This window comes from Ictidomys tridecemlineatus, unplaced genomic scaffold (assembly GCF_052094955.1).
Source record: "Ictidomys tridecemlineatus isolate mIctTri1 unplaced genomic scaffold, mIctTri1.hap1 Scaffold_320, whole genome shotgun sequence".
NCBI classification, from domain to species: domain Eukaryota; kingdom Metazoa; phylum Chordata; class Mammalia; order Rodentia; family Sciuridae; genus Ictidomys; species Ictidomys tridecemlineatus.
In genome coordinates, this window is record NW_027522388.1 from 3,136 (window position 1) to 22,337 (window position 19,202).

At 41.9% G+C, this 19,202-nt stretch overlaps 1 pseudogene; it reads right to left on the reverse strand.

Annotated features, from left to right (window-relative positions):
* Window positions 1-217: 217 nt before the first annotated feature.
* On the reverse strand, window positions 218-1,202 carry LOC106145578 (olfactory receptor 6E1-like; annotated as a pseudogene).
* Window positions 1,203-19,202: the final 18,000 nt, after the last annotated feature.

The window sequence follows — 19,202 nt, forward strand, 5'->3', positions numbered from 1 at the left end:
AATGAAACCAAAATAAATAGAGCTTCTTCTTTTCCTCCTCCTCCTCCTCCTCCTCCTCCTCCTCCTCCTCCTCCTCCTCCTCCTTGTTTTTTGAGACAATGCCTTGCTGAATTGCTTATGGTCTTACTAAGTTACTGAGGCTGGCCTCAACTTTGCTATCCTCCAGCCTCAGTCTCCCCATCCACTGGGATAACAGGTGTGTGCCACTGTGCCGTACTTAGTAGCAGAGCATTGGAAAGCTTTTCCTCTGAATATCTGAGAAGAAAGCACTCTCCCCCTGAGAAGCACATCCCTGCTGGCTTTCTGGACCAGATCATTCCTGAAGCAGTATATGAAGGGATTCAGCAGGCGTGACACTATGGTGTTGAAAAAAGCCACTCTTTTGTTGAGGGTCAGGTGCCCAGTTTGAATGGGCTTCAGGTACATGATTATGAAGCTCCCATAGCTGAGTGAAACCACCAGCGTGTGGGAGGAGCAAATAGAGAAGAACTTGCTGCGGCCCCCAGATACGGGCAGGTGCAGAACAGTGTGAATGATGCAGCAGTATGACAAAACCATCACAAGCACAGAGCTTACCAGGGTGCATATGGCCACCAGGAAGCTGACCAGCTGCAGAATCCTGGTGTCATCACACACCAGCTCTAGCAAGGGGGTGCTGTCATAAAAGAAGTGGTTGAGGATGCGGGGACAGCAGAAGTGCAGTAAGAACATCCAGGCACACAGCACCCCAAGGACCAAGACACTGGTGACCCAATAGGCCAGAACCAGCCAGCTGCACACCCGGGGCTTCATGAGAGTGGAATACTGCAGCAGGAGGCAGATGGCCAGGTACCGGTCACCAGACATAACAGCCTGTAGCAAGGACTCCACTGTGCCCAAGATGAAGTAGAGCCTTGTTTGCATAAAGCACCTGGCACGAGCAATGGTCCTGTGACCAGAGAGGAGGTGGGACAGCATCTGTGGGGTGACCCTGGACGTAAACCCCACCTCCAGCAGGGAGAAATGGCGCAGGAAATAGTACATAGGAGTGTGCAGGTGGCGGTCTGCCAAGGTCAGGGTGATAATAAGCAGGTTGCCCAGGACTGTTAGCATGTAATGACCAGGAGCACCGTGAAGAAAAGGAGCTGGAGCCCTCGCACATCTGTGACCCCTAAAAGCTCCAAATCCAGCACAGCAGTGAGGATGGGTTCATGAGGTGCCATTGCCCAGGCACCAGGCTGGGGGTGGCTGCTCTCCTAGCCTGGTCACTGTCCTTGCTCCTGGCCTATCTTTAGTCTCTTGGTCTATGTGGCTTTTTGGAAATGCAGAGACAGTCAGTGCCTATCCTGCTGCTCTGTGGAGACGAGACAAGTGACATTTATTACATTGCTGGTCATGGTGTGGACACCACAGTAACGCTGGCTTATGTAGCCCACAATGACATCACTTCAGGAAGTAATACTTACATTCATCAAGAGACTTAGCACCTGCTTCCTCCAAAAATACTGCTCTCTGATGAGTAAAAACTGGGTGTGGTGCACACCTGTCAAGCCAGGGACTCAGGAGGCTGAGGCAGGAGGTTAACCAGTTCAAAGTCAGCCTCAGCAAAAGCAAGGCAGTAAGCAACTCAGTGAGACCCTGTTTCTAAAGAAAATACATAATAGGGTTGGAGATAGGGTTCAGTCGTTGAGTGCTCCTGAATTCAATCCACAGCAACCCCCTGCAAAAAGAAAAAAAAACAACAACCACAAAAATAAGAGAGATATAATGTGGGACACAAACAGGAGACACATATATACTTGAGCACTGTGTAGTAGTCACATTAAAAAAAAAAAAACAGGAAAGCCAGGGTCTAGAGCAAACCACTTTCATCCCAGGAACTTGGGAGGCTGAGGCAGGAGGATCACAAGTTTAAGGCCAGTCTCAGCAACTTAGCGAGACCCTGTCTCATAATAAAAATAAATTCATAAATAAATAAATAAAATATTCAGAGGTGTAGCTCTGAAGGGCCTGGCTGCCTGCTTCCCGGTCTTGTGGCTACACATGTGCCTGGGATGGCTCTTGGTGATCAGCCAGGAGGAAGTGCTGTGGCCAGTGAAGGAAGAGGTGGACCACCTCCAGGATAGGTCCAGGACTCTCCCGCCCTCGTGGACAGCTTGTGCTTCCCTTACAGACTCTGGGGTGGGTGTACATGTGAACTCACTCCACCCTAAGACCTTTATCTTGATTGGCTCCTGTGCAGTATATAAGCTGTGTGTACTTCCTGAATAAATGAGATCCTGCTTTGACTCATCTCCCTGGCGCGTCTTATTGTCCTCCAGCGAGGGAGGGCTGGGTGCAGGCCACCAGTCGACCTTTACCTTTGGCTTGTCTTGGTCGGGGCGTGCTTTCCCACTTCTCTTGCAAGTCAGGAGGAGATAGGGGACTAAAAACCCCAACATCTGGTGCCCGAACAGGGACACCGAACCCGGACACCAAACCCGGACGCCAAGGAAGTATCGGCGATCCAAGCCAAGGGAGTTACAAGGTAAGGGTTTCCCTGGAAAAGATGGGGCAGTCTTATACTAAGTACAATGACCCTGACTGGGAAGCCATTGTTAAGGAGCCTCTTGGGTCACAGCGAGTCAGTCCTCTCACTGCCCAGGAGGAGAAAGATTTAAAAGCTCCCTCTGACAATGGCCTCCTAGATCTTTTTGATCCCTGGCCTGGTCCTCTGGGTTCCACACTAAGTTCCCCTGTCCCGGAACACATGATAGAGAGATGGGATGGGGAGTGGCCTCTGCCATATTATCACCCCTCCCACCACGGAAATTCTCCACCCTCTTGTGGAACCCTGGAAAATCTGGGGAAGCTGCCATCTTGTATGGCTTTCCTGGTAAATGCTTATCCTGGGGGCCATAGAACGGCCTTATGGTATCCCTGGGAGGCCCAAGACTTGAAAGAACTCAAAAAGGCCATCTCCAAGTATGGACCTAATTCATCCTGGGCCAAAACCCTCCTCTAGGGTCTGGCCCACCAACAGTGTACCACCCAAGACTGGAAAAACTTAACTAAGGCCGTGTTTCCTGGTTTCCTGTACCTGAAGTGGTGAGCTTTATTTAATGAGCAGTGCCACATTCAGGCTTAGAGGAATCAGGCTGTTAACCCCCCGGTTCTTGTAACTTATGGGATACCGTCGGGGTCCAGTGGTCAATTTTCCACAGGCCTTCAGCAGGCTGCTATCCCTGCCCCTACCAGGAGCAGGTATGGGCTTTGGGGCTGGTGGAATGGAAGAAGTTGGAAGAAGGCCACTCAGAGCCCCTGATAGCAGGAGTTACTCAGAGGGCTACTGAGGATCTTGCCACCTTCCTCGAGAGTATGAAAAAGACCTTCCAAAGGTAATTCCCCCCAGGACCCCTTCGGGACCAATTTGTCAAGATGCTGGTCTGGGAGGTGATGACTGCAGACCACAAGCTAGCCTTTGCAGGGATGAAGGACAGATCTATGGAGAGGTGGATAGTTGCCACTAAGGATGTTGGTACTCAGGCCCACCAATCATAGTCGTTGGTCACGGCCTTGCATGCCCAAACGACTTTGCTTGCTGAGGCTCTTACTACAGCACTTGCCTCTTCCAGTGGCGCCGGGAGAGAGGTTTGTTATGGATGTTGTCAACAGGGCCACGTCAAGAGAGAGTGCCTTACAGGACGAATAAGACCCGGTGCCCCGCAGGGACGTCCCTCAGATTGGACCAAGGGGCAAACTCCACCTTAGATGCCTTGCCCCCGTGTAGAAAGGGATTCCATTGGCGGAGGGATTGTAAGTCCAAATTTGATATTGAGGAGAATCCTTTAAACTATTAACGGGGTGCCCTCCAGCCCTGTCACCCAAAGGAGGCACTTCGCCTACTGGCCTGCCTAGGGTCCACTGGAAAATCTCCATTATCCCGGGAATTAGGCCCAAAATGGACATCTTCATAGTAGATAAAATGTTCCGCTGCTTGATTGACACTGGAGCGGACCAGACAGTATTAAGGAAGAAGGAGGTTCCCCCAGTATGGAAGCTGATTCCCAGACCTCAGTTATTGGGGGTGGGGGGCAATACAAGGTCTGGAAAAACCAAGGATTGGCTTACATGGAAGGATGCAGATGGGAGTCAGGAAGGGGTATGTCCTCTGGTGATGTCTGGCCTGACAGCTGATCTGAAGGGACAGGATATTTTGGGGGAAGCTGAGATGATCATCACCACAGATCACAAATGGAAATATGATGATATCCTAGAGGAAGAGGAGTGCCAACAACAGTTTGGACCATCGGGTTCCCTTAGTGATGACTGGGGGAATCCACTTTATGAGACATCGAGGCAGAACACTCTTGCACCCCGTGTGAGTCCTCACCCCCAATTCTAGAGGCCACTGTTCCTACCGTCCCCGACATTCAATGGCTTCCGTGCCCTCCAGTGTGGGTGGCACAGTGGCCGCTTCCCCTAGATAAACTACAAAAGCTAAAGGCAATAATATCACAACAACTGATCCCAGGGCATATTAGGCCCTCTCTGGGCCCTTGTAATAGTCCTGAATTTGTCATACAAAGGGCCACAGGAAAATGGAGAATGTTACAGGACCTAAGAAAGGTTAATTAGCGGATGATTGCTGGTGGTACCCCCTTGCGAGGGCTACCCTGGATCCCCTCCATCCCTCGGGATTTGGCTCTCATTGTGACTAATATCAAGGATTGCTTCTTTTCTATTTCCCTTGATCCTCAGGACTGTGAGAAGTTCGCCTTCTCTGTTCCCTCTGTTAACTTCCAGGGGCCAGACCAAAGATATGCGTGGGTGGTTTTACCCCAGGGCATGACTAACTGTCCAGCCTTTTGTCACCATTATGTTTTACAAGTCCTGCAACATTTTTGGACGTGATCGAACATGATTCTATGTGTTCACATGGATATGACATCATTATTGGAACAGAGGATGCTAAAGCGTTGGGCTCCACCTATAAGGAACTCTGGGCTCTCTTACAGAAGGGAAGATTATGTTTATCTAATGACAAGGTCCAGACTTTACCCCCGTTTAAAATTCTAGAGGCTGAACTTAAGTTGGACTCTGTCCCATTGGTGGAATGACAGAAACTGTTGGGCAAACTCAACTGGTTAAGGCCCTGGCTTCACCAACCTACAGAAGACCTGCTTCCACTTTTTGACTCTTTAAGAGATAAAGTTCGATTAAAGACCCAACATGGCGGCGGGTGGGGAGGCAGCACTTTCAGTACCTCCTTGATAATGTGGTCAGAGAGACGCATTAATACGCTTAGATTCTACCTGCTGAGAAACTTCTAGCAAAATTCCGCTGAAGTGAGATCTGTCGGGAATTAGTAGGATTATTGGAAGTGACAGTTTGCCCAAGACGAGTGAATCTCCACCATGTGGCGCGGAGGTCCAATCCTGACACCCACCTCCACTGCACAGTGTCCAGCCACTGCTGCACGGTGACTGGATGGTGCTGTGCAGCAACCAGCTTCCAAGGCGGCTCAGCAGGTGCGGCGCAGGGACCCTATGAAGAGGTCTCTAACCAAGGCTTCATGAAATAGCGAACCAGGAACCAACCAAGATTGGGTCAGACAAGAGACAGGCCATTCCCACCCCTCTCTTTGGACACTCTGAAAAGAAGCCTGAAGCCCACCATAGCAGAGAGGTGATGTCACCAGAGTTCGGCTGATGAGATTCCTTCCCTGTGGAATCTGCTTTAGCAAGTGTGTGACTCCAACCCCCACGAGATACAAACAGCCAGGAAACCTCAAAAATCTCTTCATGGGCGTGTCTGTAGGGGCCGAGGGAAGTAGAAAAAATTCTTGATTTCCAACTCTTCCTACCACCAGCGGCAACACCCAAGGTCTTAGCCACCAGTTTCGAGGGGCGTGCCCACCAAAGGGGTCCGGAATAATTAAACTGCTGGTTCCCAGATTACCACTCCACAGCACTGGGGCTTGGATGAATGACAGAGAGAGTGCTTAGTCATTCGGTAAATAGGGCATGCAGTGGGGCTGCAAGTGTAACCAGATCCTTGGGGAACCGCCTCCGGTGAGCAGGACCTGGCTGGCTGGCAGAAGGAAGGGGGGGAGGGCAGGAGAAGTGAAATGGCACTAGACTAACAGGATTGAGAGACTCCCAGGAGGAGCCTTACAGGGATTGCTGTCAGCACATAGAGGGCAGAAGCTCGGCTCGGAGGGCACAGCTCCGCCTACCGGAAGAAAAAAAAATGGATCTCTAAGACTTCAATTTTTATTTAATTTCTATTGTATTAGTTTTTTTCTCCCCTTTTTCTTCTTTCTTTTCTTTTTCAAGTTTTATTGTTTTTTCCATTCTCCTCTATTCTATCTCTCTCTCCTTCTTTCTTTTTAAGAGCACCTTCTTTCCCCTACCCCCCCAACTTTCATCCCAAGCATTACGTCTTCCATTACATGTAATTGTCTAAATGCAAATAGGTGAATGTTTCGAGGCTGTCTATAGGGCTCCTAAATACCTAGCTACTACCAACACCCTGATCCAATTGCCTGTTAGTATCCCCCTTCAGTAGAGCAATCTTCCAAAGTAGCCAAGACATACTAACCCTCATACCATCATAGCACCTAACCTAAATATAAAGTCCTAAGAACAGACAACAAATCACTATATGCATACAGAATCCAGAAGCCTTTTATGAGCTGAATGAATCACCTTTAAAGTACAATGAAGCCCAACATTTCTAGGCATAGTCTCCCACCACAAAGGAGAGATCACACAGATACACAAAACCAAAACAAATTTATAGGAGAAAACAGAAACACAGCAGTTAAACAGAGTTGGAAAGTAATGTGAACAACATGAAAAAAAAATAGGGAAAAAAAGGATTACAAACAATGCAGGACAACTTAAATCTACAGGGAACCAACAGGCATCAGAAAAATGGACAGAGAAAGAACTCAAGGCATACCTGACTCAGATGGAATGAAATCTTAGAGAAATCATTAGACAGCAAGTCGAAACAATGAAAAAATACTTTGAAAACAAATTGCATAAGCAAATTCAAATTGCAAAGAAGGAACTCTACCCCCAGGAGATAGAGATTTCAAAAAAAAAATCAAACACTAATCCTAGAAATACAGGAAACCATAAACCAAATTAAAAACTCAAACAAGAATATTGCAAATAGACTAGATCAAATAGAAGTCAGAACATCAGATAATGAAGACAAAGTTTATTAACTCGAAAAGAATATAGTCAATGCAGAAAGAATGTTAAGAAATCACGAGCAATCTATCCAAGAAATATGGGATGTCATAAAAAAACAAACTTGAGAGTCATTGGGATAGAAGAAGGCATAGAGGTTCAAACCAAAGGAATGAAGAATCTGTTGAATGAATTAATCTTAGAAAACTTCCCAGAAATGAAAGATGGAATGGATTGCCAAATCCTGGAGGCCAAAATGACCCCAAACATACAAAACCGTAATAAACCAACTCCAAGACACATAATTATGAAGATATCCAACATACAGAACAAGGAGAGAATATTAAAAGCTATGAGAGAAAGGAGGCAGATTACATTCAGGGGAAAACCAATTAGGTTAACGGCTAATTTTTCATCAAAGATTTTGAAAGCAAGAAGATCCTGGAACAATGTATTTCAAAAGCTGAAAAATAATGGATTCCAATGAAGAATATTGTATCCAGCAAAATTAAGCTTCAGATTTGACAACGAAATTAAAATATTTCACGATAAACAAAAGTTAAAAGAATTCACAGCCAGATAACCAGCACTGCAAGGCACTACACCAAGAGGAATTGAAAAACAGCACCCAAAACTAACAGTGGGAGGTATCTCAGTAAAGGGGGAGAAAAATAACCAAAGAGGAAAAACTAGCCAAATTAAAATAAATAAATGAATAAGCATGACTGGAAGTACAAACCATATATCAATAGTAACTCTAAACGTCAATGGCTTAAATTCACCAATCAAGAGTCATAGGCTAGTAACCTGGATTAAAAAAAAAAACAGATCCAACAATATGCTGCCTTCAGGAGACTCATATGATAGGAAAAGACATACACAGGCTGAAGGTGAAAGGTTGGGAAAAATCATACAACTCACATGGTCCTCAGAAGAAAGCAGGAGTGGCCATACTCATATCAAATAAAATCAACTTCAAACCTAAGTTAATCAAAAGGGATAAAGAAGGACACTATATACTGTTAAAAGGACCCATACACCGACAAGGCATAACAATTATCAATATGTATGCACCAAACAATGGTGCTGCAACGTTCATAAAACAAACTCTCCTCAAGTTCAAGAGTCAAATAGACCACAACACAATAATTATGGGTGACTTCAACACACCGCTGTCTCCATTGGAAAGATCCTCCTGACAAAAGCTGAATAAAGAAACTATAGAACTCAATGTCACAATAAATAACCTAGACTTAACTGACATATATAGAATATATCAACCATCATCAAGTGGATACACATTCTTCTCAACAGCACATGGATCTTACTCAAAGATAGATCATATATTATGCCATAGAACAACCCTTAGTAAATGTAAAGGTGTGTAGATAATACCATGCATCTTATCTGATCATAATGAAATGAAACTGGAAATCAATGATAAAAAAAAGGAAGGGAAAATTCTGCATCACCTGGAAAATGAACAATATGTTACTGAATGATCAATGGGTTACCGAAGACATAAAAGAGGAAATGAAAAAATTCTTAGAGATAAATGAAAATACAGACACAACATATCGGAACCTATGGGACACAATGAAAGCAGTTTTAAGAGGAAAATTCATCACCTGGAGGTTATTCCTCAAAAAAAGAAAAAAAAACAACAACAAATAAATGAACTCACACTTCATCTCAACACCCTAGAAAAGGAAAAGCAAAAAAACAGCAAATGTAGTAGAACACAAGAATTAATTAAAATCAGAGCAGAAAGCAACGAAATTAAAACAAAAAAAATTTAAAAACTTGATACAACTAAAAGATGGCTCTTCAAAAAAATAAATAAGATCAACAGACCCTTAGCCATGCTAAAGAAGAGAAGAAGAGAAAGAATTCAAATTACTAACATACGGGATGAAAAAGGCAATATCACAACGGACACTACAGAAATACAGAACATAATAAGAAAGTATTTTGAAAAGCTATATTCCAATAAAATAGAACATAGTAAAGATATCAATAAACTTCTTAAGTTATATGATCTGCCCAGACAGAGTCAGGAGGATACACGCAATTAAACAGACCAATTACAAAGGAGGAAATAGAAGAAGCCATCAAAAGACTACCAACCAAAAAAAGCCCAGAAACAGATGGGTATACAGCCGAGTTTTACAAAACCGTCAAAGAATAACTAATACCAATACTTTTGAAGCTATTTCAAGAAATAGAAAAATAAGGAGCTCTTCCAAATTCATTCTATGAGGCCAACATCACCCTGATACTGAAACCAGACAAAGACATTTCAAAGAAAAAAAACTACAGACCAATATCCCTAATGAACTTAGATGCAAAAATCCTCAACAAAATCCTGGCGAACCCGATAAAAAAGTATCTCAAAAAAATTGTGCATCATGATCAAGTAGGAGTCATCCCCATGATGCAAGGCTGGTTTAATAAATGGAAATCAATAAATGTTATTCACCACATCAATAGACTTAAAGATAAGAACCACATGATCATCTTGATGGATGCAGAAAAAGCATTCAACAAAGTACAGCATTCCTTTATGTTCAAAACACTAGAAAACAGGAATGTACCTCAACATTGTAAAAGCTATCTATGCTAAGCCTCAGGCTAGCATCATCCTGACTGGAGAAAAACAGAAGGCATTCCCTCTAAAATCTGGAACAAGACAGGGATGCCCTCTATCACCACTTCTATTGAATTTAGTTCTTGAAATACTAGCCAGAGCAATTAGACTGACAAAAGAAATTAAAGGCATAAAAATAGGAAAAGAAGAACTTAAATTATCACTATTTGTGGATGATAGGATCCTATATCTAACAGACACAAAAGGGTGTAGAAAGAAACCACTAGAGCTTATAAATTAATTCAGCAAAGTAGCAGGAGATAAAATCAACACGCATAAATCAAAGGCATCCCTGTATATCAGCAACAAATCTTCTGAAATGCAAATGAGGAAAACCACTTCATTCACAATATCCTAAAAAAATAAAATACCTGGGAATCAACCTAACAAAAGAGGTGAAAGATTTATACAATGAAAACTACAGAACCCTAAAGAGAGAAATAGAAGATCTTAGAAGATTGAAAAATATACCCTGTTCATGGATAGGCAGAACTAACATCATCAAGATGGCGATACTACCTAAAGTTCTCTAAAGTTTAATGCAATGCCAATCAAAATCTATATGGCATTTTTTTGTAGAAATAGATAAAGAAATCATATAATTCATATGGAAAAATAAAAGACCCAGAATAGCAAAAGAAATTCTAAGCAGGAAGTGTGAATCAGGTGGTATAGCGATACCAGATTTAAACAATAGTACAGAGCAATAGTAACAAAAACAGCATGGTACTGGTACCAAAACAGGCGGGTGGACCAATGGTACAGAATAGAGGACACAAAGACTAATAAACAAAGTTACAACTATCTTATATTTGATAAAGGGGCTAATGGATGCAATGGAGGAAGGATAACATCTTCAACAAATGGTGCTGGGAAAACTGGAAATCCATATGCAACAAAATGAAACTGAATCCCTTTCTCTCGCCAAGCACAAAAGTTAACTCAAAGTGGATCAAGGAGCTTGATATCAAATCAGAGACTCTGCATCTGCTAGAAGAAAAAGTTGGCTCCAATCTACATATTGTGTGGTCAGGCTCCAAATTTCTTAATAGGACACTCATAGCACAAGAGTTAATAACAAGAATAAACAAATGGGACTTACTTAAACTAAAAAGTTTTTTTCTCAGCAACTGAAACAATAAGAGAGGTAAATAGGGAGCCTACATCCTGGGAACAAATTTTTACTCCTCACACTTCAGATAGAGCCCTAATATCCAGAGTATACAAAAAACTCAAAAAACTAAACAATAAGATAACAAATAACCCAATCAACATATGGGCCAAGGACCTGAACAGACACTTCTCAGAGGAGGACATAAAATCAATCAACAAATACATGAAAAAATGCTCATCATCTTTAGCAGTCTGAGAAATGCAAATCAACACCACCCTAAGATACCATCTCACTCCAGAAAGATTGGCAGACATTATGAAGTCAAACAACAACAAGTGCTGGCGAGGATGTGGGGAAAAGTGTACACTTGTACATTGCTGGTGGGAATGCATATTGGTGTGGCCAATTTGGAAAGCAGTATAGAGATTCCTTGGAAAGCTGGGAATGGAACCACCATTTGACCCAGCTATTCCCCTTCTTTGACTATTCCCTAAAGACCTTAAAAGAGCATATTATAGGGATTCTGCTACAATGATGTCCATAGCAGCATAATTCACAATAGCTAGACTGTGGAATCAACCCAGATGCCCTTCAATAGATGAATGGATAAAAAAATGTGGCATTTATACACAATGGAGTATTACTCTGCATTAAAAAATGACAAAATCATGGAATTTGCAGGGAAATGGATGGCACTAGAGCAGATTATGCTAAGTGAATCTAGCCAATGACTAAAAAAACAAATGCCAAATGTTATCTTTGATATAAGAAGAGCAACTAAGAGGAGAATAGGGAGGAAGAGCATGAGAAGATCACCATTAAACAGCAACAAGAACAGGGAGAGAAGAAGAGAGAGAAGAGAAATTGCATGGAAATGGAAGGAGACCCTCATGGTTATACGAAATTACATTCAAGAGAAAGTGAGGAAAAAGGGAAATAAACAAGGGGTAGAAATCAATTACAGTAGATGGGGTAGAGAGAGAAGATGGGAGGGGAAGGGGAGGGGAGGGGGGATAGTAGAGGAAAGGAAAGGCAGCAGAATACAACAGACACTAGTATGGCAATATGTAAATCAGTGGATGTGTAACCTATGTGATTCTGCAATCTGTATATGGGGTAAAAAATGGGAGTTCATAACCCACTTGAATCAAAGTGTGACACATGATATGTCAAGAACTATGTAATATTTTCAATGACCAACAATATTTTTTTAAAGGGAGGGAAGAACAAACTAATTCAAGTTAAAAGGCAAAAATAAACCCAAATGACTGAAAATGGAAATCATATCTGATTAACTATCATCTTTGAGTTCTGATAGGAATCAGCCAATTTTATGAGACTTTCAAATAAGAACACCAACACCTCTCAAATCATTCCATGCAATAGAGGAGGAGGGAACTTTTTCAAACTCATTCCATAAAGCTGGTATCACCCTGATACCAAAACCAGAAAAGACACACCAAGAAAAGCAACCTGAGACCAATAACCCTGATGAACTTAGATGCAAAAATTCTTAATAAAATTCTGGCAAAATGCCTACAAAATAATTTTAAAAATCTAGTGTCCTATGATCAAGAGGGATTCATCTAAAAAATGCAAGTTTGGTTCAACGTAATAAAAATCAGTAAATGTAATACATCACATCAATAGACTTAGAGACAAGAATCATACTTTCTCAATAGATGCAGAAAAACTTTGATAAAGCACAGCAAGCATTGATGTTCAAAATTCTAGAAGAACCAGGGATATAAGGAACATGTCTCGTAAAAGCTATATATGCTAAACCCAATGCCAACATCATCCTAAATGGAAAGATTGAAAGCATATTCTCTTGAAATACTGGTACAAGATAAGGATGCCTGTTTCAGCACTTCTTATTCAACATCATCTTGAAACTCTAGCCAGAGCAAGGGACAGAAGAAAGAAATTAAAGGAACATGAAGAGAAAAAGAAGAACTCAAACTATCTTTATTTGCTGATCACATAATTCTATATTTAGAGAAACCAAAAATCTCCACTAGAAAACTTCTAGAACTCACAAATGAATTTAGCAAAGTAGCGGGATGTAAAATCAACACCTATAATTCAATTGCATTCCTATACATCAGTGATGAATTGACTGAAAAAGAAATTAGGAAAACTACCCCATTCACAGTAGCCTCAAAAATATATATATTTGGGAATCAATCAAAAGAGATAAAAGACTTTAACAAGAAAACACAGAACTCTAAAGAATAAAATTGAAGAATACCTCAGGAGATGGAAAGATCTTTCTTGATCTTAGAGAGGCAGAATTAACATTGTCAAAATGGCCATACTACCACAAGTGCTACACAGATTGAATAGAGTTCCTATTAAAATCCCAAAAATTCTTAATAAAATTCTGGCAAAATGCCTACAAAATCATTTAATCATTTTCCATAGAAATAGAAATAATCAGTCATAACATTCATTTGGAAAACACAAGAGGCCCAGCATACAAAAACCAATCCTTAGCAAGAAAAACAAAGCAGGAAACATCACAATATCAGACCCTTAAGTTATACTACAGAGCTACAGTATCAAAAACGGCATGGTGTATGAGCACCAAGCAGACAGGTAGACCAATGGTAAGAACAGAAGACACAGAGATGAATCCACAGAAATACAGTGACCTCATACTAGACAAAGGCGCTGAAAACACACATTGGAGAAATGATAACCTCTCACAAAAATGGAGTGGGAAAAACTGGAAATCCACATGTAGCCACATGCAATTAAACCTTTGTCACTCAACCTGCACAAAACCCAACTCTAAGTGGATCAAGAACTTAAGCATTAGACCAGAGACCCAGAGACCCCAATCTACCTCATGTTTGCTTAGGAATCAACTTCCTCAATAAAACTCCTAAAGCGCAAAAAGTTCAATCAACAGTAAATAAATGGCATTAAACCAAACTCAAAAGCTTTTTTACAGCAAGGGAAATGATCAAGAATGGGGGGGAGAGGATTTACAGAATAGGAGAACATCTTTGCCACCCACATCTCAGACAGAGCACTAATCTCCAGGATATAACTCAAAAAACTGAACACCACAAAAACAAATAATCCATCAATGGGCAAAAAAAATGAGCAGACACTTCATAGAGAGAGAAATACCAATGGTCAACAAATATAAAAAAAATGTTCAATGTTTCTTGAGTTTTTTTTTTCTAGGAATTAGAAAAATGCAAACTAAAACTATACCGGGATTTCATCTCATGCAGGTCAGAATGGCAATTATAAAGAATACGAGTAACAAGAAGTGTTGGTGAGGATGTGGGGGAAAAGTTACACTCACCCATGACTGTGGGACTGCAAAGTGGTGCAACCACTCTGGAAATCACGGTGGAGATTGCTCAGGAAACTAGGAATGGAACCACCACGTGGATTTGAAATCAGCATACTATAGTGATGCAGGAACATCAATGTTAACACCAGCTCAACTCACAATTGCTCACTGTGGAACCAACACAGGTGTCCTTCACCAGATGAATGGGTGAAAAATATGTGCTAAATACACACCATGGAATATACCTGAACAAAGAGGAGAGATACGCATTGCCAGTCAGTGGATGGAATGGGGGACTGTCATGCTAATGGGAGTTATTCAAACTCCTCAAACTAAAGAACCAATGCTTTCTCTAGTATGTGGATGCTATCTCACAATAAGTGGTGGGTAGGAAAGAATGGAAGTACATTGGATTTGTCAGAGGGGAATGATGGAAAGGGAGGGGCAATCTGAATATAGAAGACAGTAGAATGAAATGGACTTTACTTTTCTATGTGCACATAAATAAATGACCCCCACAAAAAATTTGTGAAATTCAAAAGATAACTCTTATTTGGTAGTGTTTGATGTCAGTTCTTGGTTTGGTGCCCTGTGTCACAGGCTGACTCATGTACTCTCAAACTTTCTACATTCAAGTCCTAACTCTCAGACCTTGATACTGAGGTAACACTGGAAGGCAGAACCTTTACCAATATAGTTATGGTACATTCACACAAGTTCACATGGCTCTGTCCTAAAAAGGTGTGACTCACGTCCTTATAAGATTTGGATTCAGACAATGCTCAGAAGGGAGACCAGAAAAGGATACAACCTCAGGTGGCCATCTGCAAGTCAAAAAGAGAGGACACAGGAGGAAGCAAATCTAAGAAACATTCATCATGGATTTCCAACCTTTTCAGCACTCAGTCTGTGGTATTCTAATCTGATAGCTGTAGCAATCCAGTACACACAGTAATGCTAAATTTGTAAAATGGAGGATGGATTTCTCCTTCCCAGGTGGAGGATATTTAGGAAATTCCTCTGTTGTTTTGGTAAATTTTATGTAAATATAAAAGTATTCCTAAATAACCATTTTATATTAAATACCTGAATGAATCAAGGTTGGGTGGTGCATAACTGTTATTCCAGCAGCTTGGGAGACTGAGGCAGGAGGATCATAAGTTGGAGGCCAGCCTCAGCAACTTAGTGAGGCCCTAGGCAACTCAGTGAGGCCCTGTCTCTAAATAAAAATGCAAAGGGCTGCGACTGGGGCTCAGAGATTAAGCACCCCTGGGTTCCATACTAATGCCAAAAAAAACAACAGAAAACCAACCAACTAACAACTGGAATGAACACCCTGCAGCCAAAATATACCCTCCTCACTTTTTTTTGATTTCAAGTTTCTTTTAATGGATCAAGGACCTGGGAATAAAACCAGAGACCCTGCATCTAATAAAAAAAAGTAGGCCCTAATCTCCAACATGTGGGATGAGGCTCCAACTTAGTTAATTCTATAGTATCCCTTGAAAATGCTGGTAGGATTTCCCCTTCCTCTACTGTTTTCTTTTTGCTTTCCACTGTACAAAGTCTAATCTGGGACAGAAAAGATCCATTCTTTATAGGAGATATTAGGGCACATACAGGATTGCCTGCAGCCCTCAGTTTGGGCAATGATTTAGCAGATAAAACTACACATGACATACATATTTTCTCTACACTAGAAGGAGCTACAAATTGGCTCCTCTGCGGTGATGCTCATTGGGGGACTTTTTTTTGGCTCTGCCCACATGACCCAGCCAATCGGCCTCAAAAGCAGGAGAAATACGGGAGGTTGAGAGGCTTGTGGGAAGCCGTTGGTGGCAGTTGGGCTCTGAGAGTTTTTCCTGAGGAGCTGTGTGGTGTGGCGTGTGTGTGTTCTAAAAGTAAAGTTCATTTCTTTTGACAAGTGGCTCCTGAATTGTGCCCAGCCAGACTGTGGCATTGAGGCTTGACAGTAGAGTGCTTGCTTAGCATGTGCAAGGCCCTGGGTTTGATCCTCAGCACCACATAAAAATAAATAAATAAAATAAAGATGATATTGTGTCCAACTTAAAAAAAGTTAACAAATGAATTACATAAGAAACTAACAAGCATTTTGATTGTTCCTTCCAGAGAAAGAGTGAGCCTATTTCCTGTCTCCATTGATGAGGATGAGCCTGAGGGATGATCACTCAGGTTCCCAACAGAGTGGAGTCTAGCACAGACTGCCTCATCTGCAAGTAGGTGCCACCTGCCTGCTGCTCCCTCAAGCCCAGCCTCCACATCTGCCTCTATTTTTTCTGTTGTGTTTCAAGAGCATTTTTCTGTGATGTAGTGTGAATTCTGAAATTTTCTGTATAAAAATCATGGAGTATGTGAGCAGGAATGTCAGGAAACCAGGTGGATCTACAGAGCCTCAGGTGGATTTATGAACTTCTCCCCCCCAGAATCCAGGCATCACAACATGTGGAAAGGATATTGGTTTATTTTAAGTTTGAATCCAAGTAAGAAAACTTGGAGTTGTCTACAAGATTGGGATGCACTTTTTTGACAAGAAAACTCATAGGAAATTTTGAGCACCTTTCCCCAGATGGTTGTTATCCAGAATAGAATCAAATCAATGGGGACAAGCAAAATGTTCCACTGGGGACTCTATAGTTCTGTGCTCCCCAGTGGGATCTTGTCACCTTAGTAGAGATGCTAAAATTGCAGGCTGCAGAGAGATGAGCTCACAGCACCCTTTCCTTATAGCCATGCAGGTTTTTCTAAGGAGCACCAAGTGCCCAGAATCCGTCCAGGTAAGTGCCTCTCCGTTCCACAGAGATAATGAGTGAGTACCTGGGTCCTGTATGAGGATGTTGCAAGGGGCAAACTGGGTCTAGGAGTGAGGTTTTTGGTAGCTTGAGACAGCCAGCTCTCACTCCTATATTTAAGAAGACTAAGGTGCTCTGTGAAATGTGAGGAAGGAGATCTTCATAGGTTGCGTCATCCTTTGAGACACAGAAAGTTAGGGGCTATTTTCAATAGGAATTGCCATTATCTCAGGTTTCTACTTAATTTTTTTTCGAGAAACTACAGCAGTGCTCATGTTATATATGCATTTCGCTGTTTGATATGTTATTTACTCCTAAACCAATTATCAGGAATGTAATAAGTCGCCTGTCTGCTTTGTACTACATATACTAAGGTTTTCTTCTCTCACTTTCCTGAACAAACAGAATATTACTGCTCTGTGACTACTAGACTCTGAGGAGTTAAAAACCATAATTTTATGTGGCCCAGAAGGTAATGAGGGCAACCTCACATGACCACAGACATCTATTGAACTTTCCCATACAATCTTTCTTGTCCTACATTTAATAACACAATTTAGAAGTGAATGGTGCCACTCCATAGTGGGTGCTCTGCCCATGAGCAAATTTCAAGTGAGAATACAGTGGTCCTGTGTCACCATCCCAGAAAAAGACCAGTGATTCCCATTGTGGTGTCCTTCTCCTTCCCCAATGACAAGGTAACATTATTATCCATAGCTAGGTAAGAATAATATTTGTGTCCATTAATCTTTATTCTTTTCATTATTCATTTAAAAATTCTGTTTGCCCTTTCTGTAATAATGAAAATTTCACAAAGGCCTTTGATTATATATGCCACATTTTTTTTTATCCATTCATCCACTGAAGGGCATCTAGGTTGGCTCCACAGTTTAGCTATTGTAAAATGTGCTGCTATAAACACTGGTGTGGCTCTGTCCCTGTAGTGTGCTGTTTTTAATTCCTTTGGTTATAAACTGAGAAGAGGAATATCTGGGTCAAATGGTGGTTCCATTCCCAGATTTCCAAGGAATCTCCATACTGCTTTTCAGATTGGCTGCACCAATTTGCAGTCCCACCAGCAGTGTATGAGTGTGCCTTTCCCCCACATCCTAAACTCATTCTGTCCTGGTTTGTATTTTCAGGTCCTATTTCATGCAAATTCACTTCCAGAAAAAAAATTAATCTATCTGCTTTTCGTCTTCCTAAAGCAAACTGGACTTGCCTCAGGTCATCAAGCGAACAGATCCTCCTGCAGGTAAGTTTGGGTTACCCAGTGATGACAGCTTAGGGTCTGTGATGAAACTAGTCTGCTGTTTCCTTTTGTTGTTAGAAGACTAATTTTTCTTTTAATGATTCTGAATACAGAATTTAAAATATTCTTAGGGTCTGTCTGTAAGTGTGAAACCTGAGCTGTACTTAAATCCTTCCAATTTACAGAAACAATGGATTATTTTCAGCCTTATTTTCTGTAAATAGCTGCCATTGATTCAGCCAAATATTCTCCAGGATTTTCTCCTTCTGGATCCTGTAGCTTATATATGTCACAGTGGCTCATCACCCAGCAGGGCAGCTGGCTGTGGGTGGCTGTGCCCTCCCTGATGGGCAAGCTGTTTCTCCCTAGTGCTCTTCAGACTTTTCCAGCTAGATCTCTGCCACAGAGAAGAACTTCCTGCCCAATGTTTCCTGAGATCCTAACCCACTTAAAGCAGGATGAGTCCCCCTCCCAAATTTCACTTGTCCATCTTACTTTAGCAATGGGAATCATGGTGAAGTTTAACTAGGTGGCAACCGTGAATCAAAGTGTGATACTTTGCTGCTGCTGGTATTATTATTTTATTTTGGTATCTGGGATGAAGCCCAGTGGAGTGCTTGACTCTTGAACCACAACCCCAGCACTTTTCATATTTTATTTAGATACAGGGTCTCCCTAAGGTGCTTAGAGCCTCTTTAAGTTGCTGAGGCTTGCCTCAAACTTGTGATCCTTTTGTCTCAGCCTCCCAAACTTCTGAGATAACAGGTGTGCACCACTGCACCTGGGCCACGTTACTTCCCCTATTACTTATGTCCCTCTCCATGAAAGGTGCAGTCTTTCTAATGTAGTTTGCTTTGAACAGCATGTTAACTGAATACCATCACATTGCTAAGAGCCACAGGTTAGGAG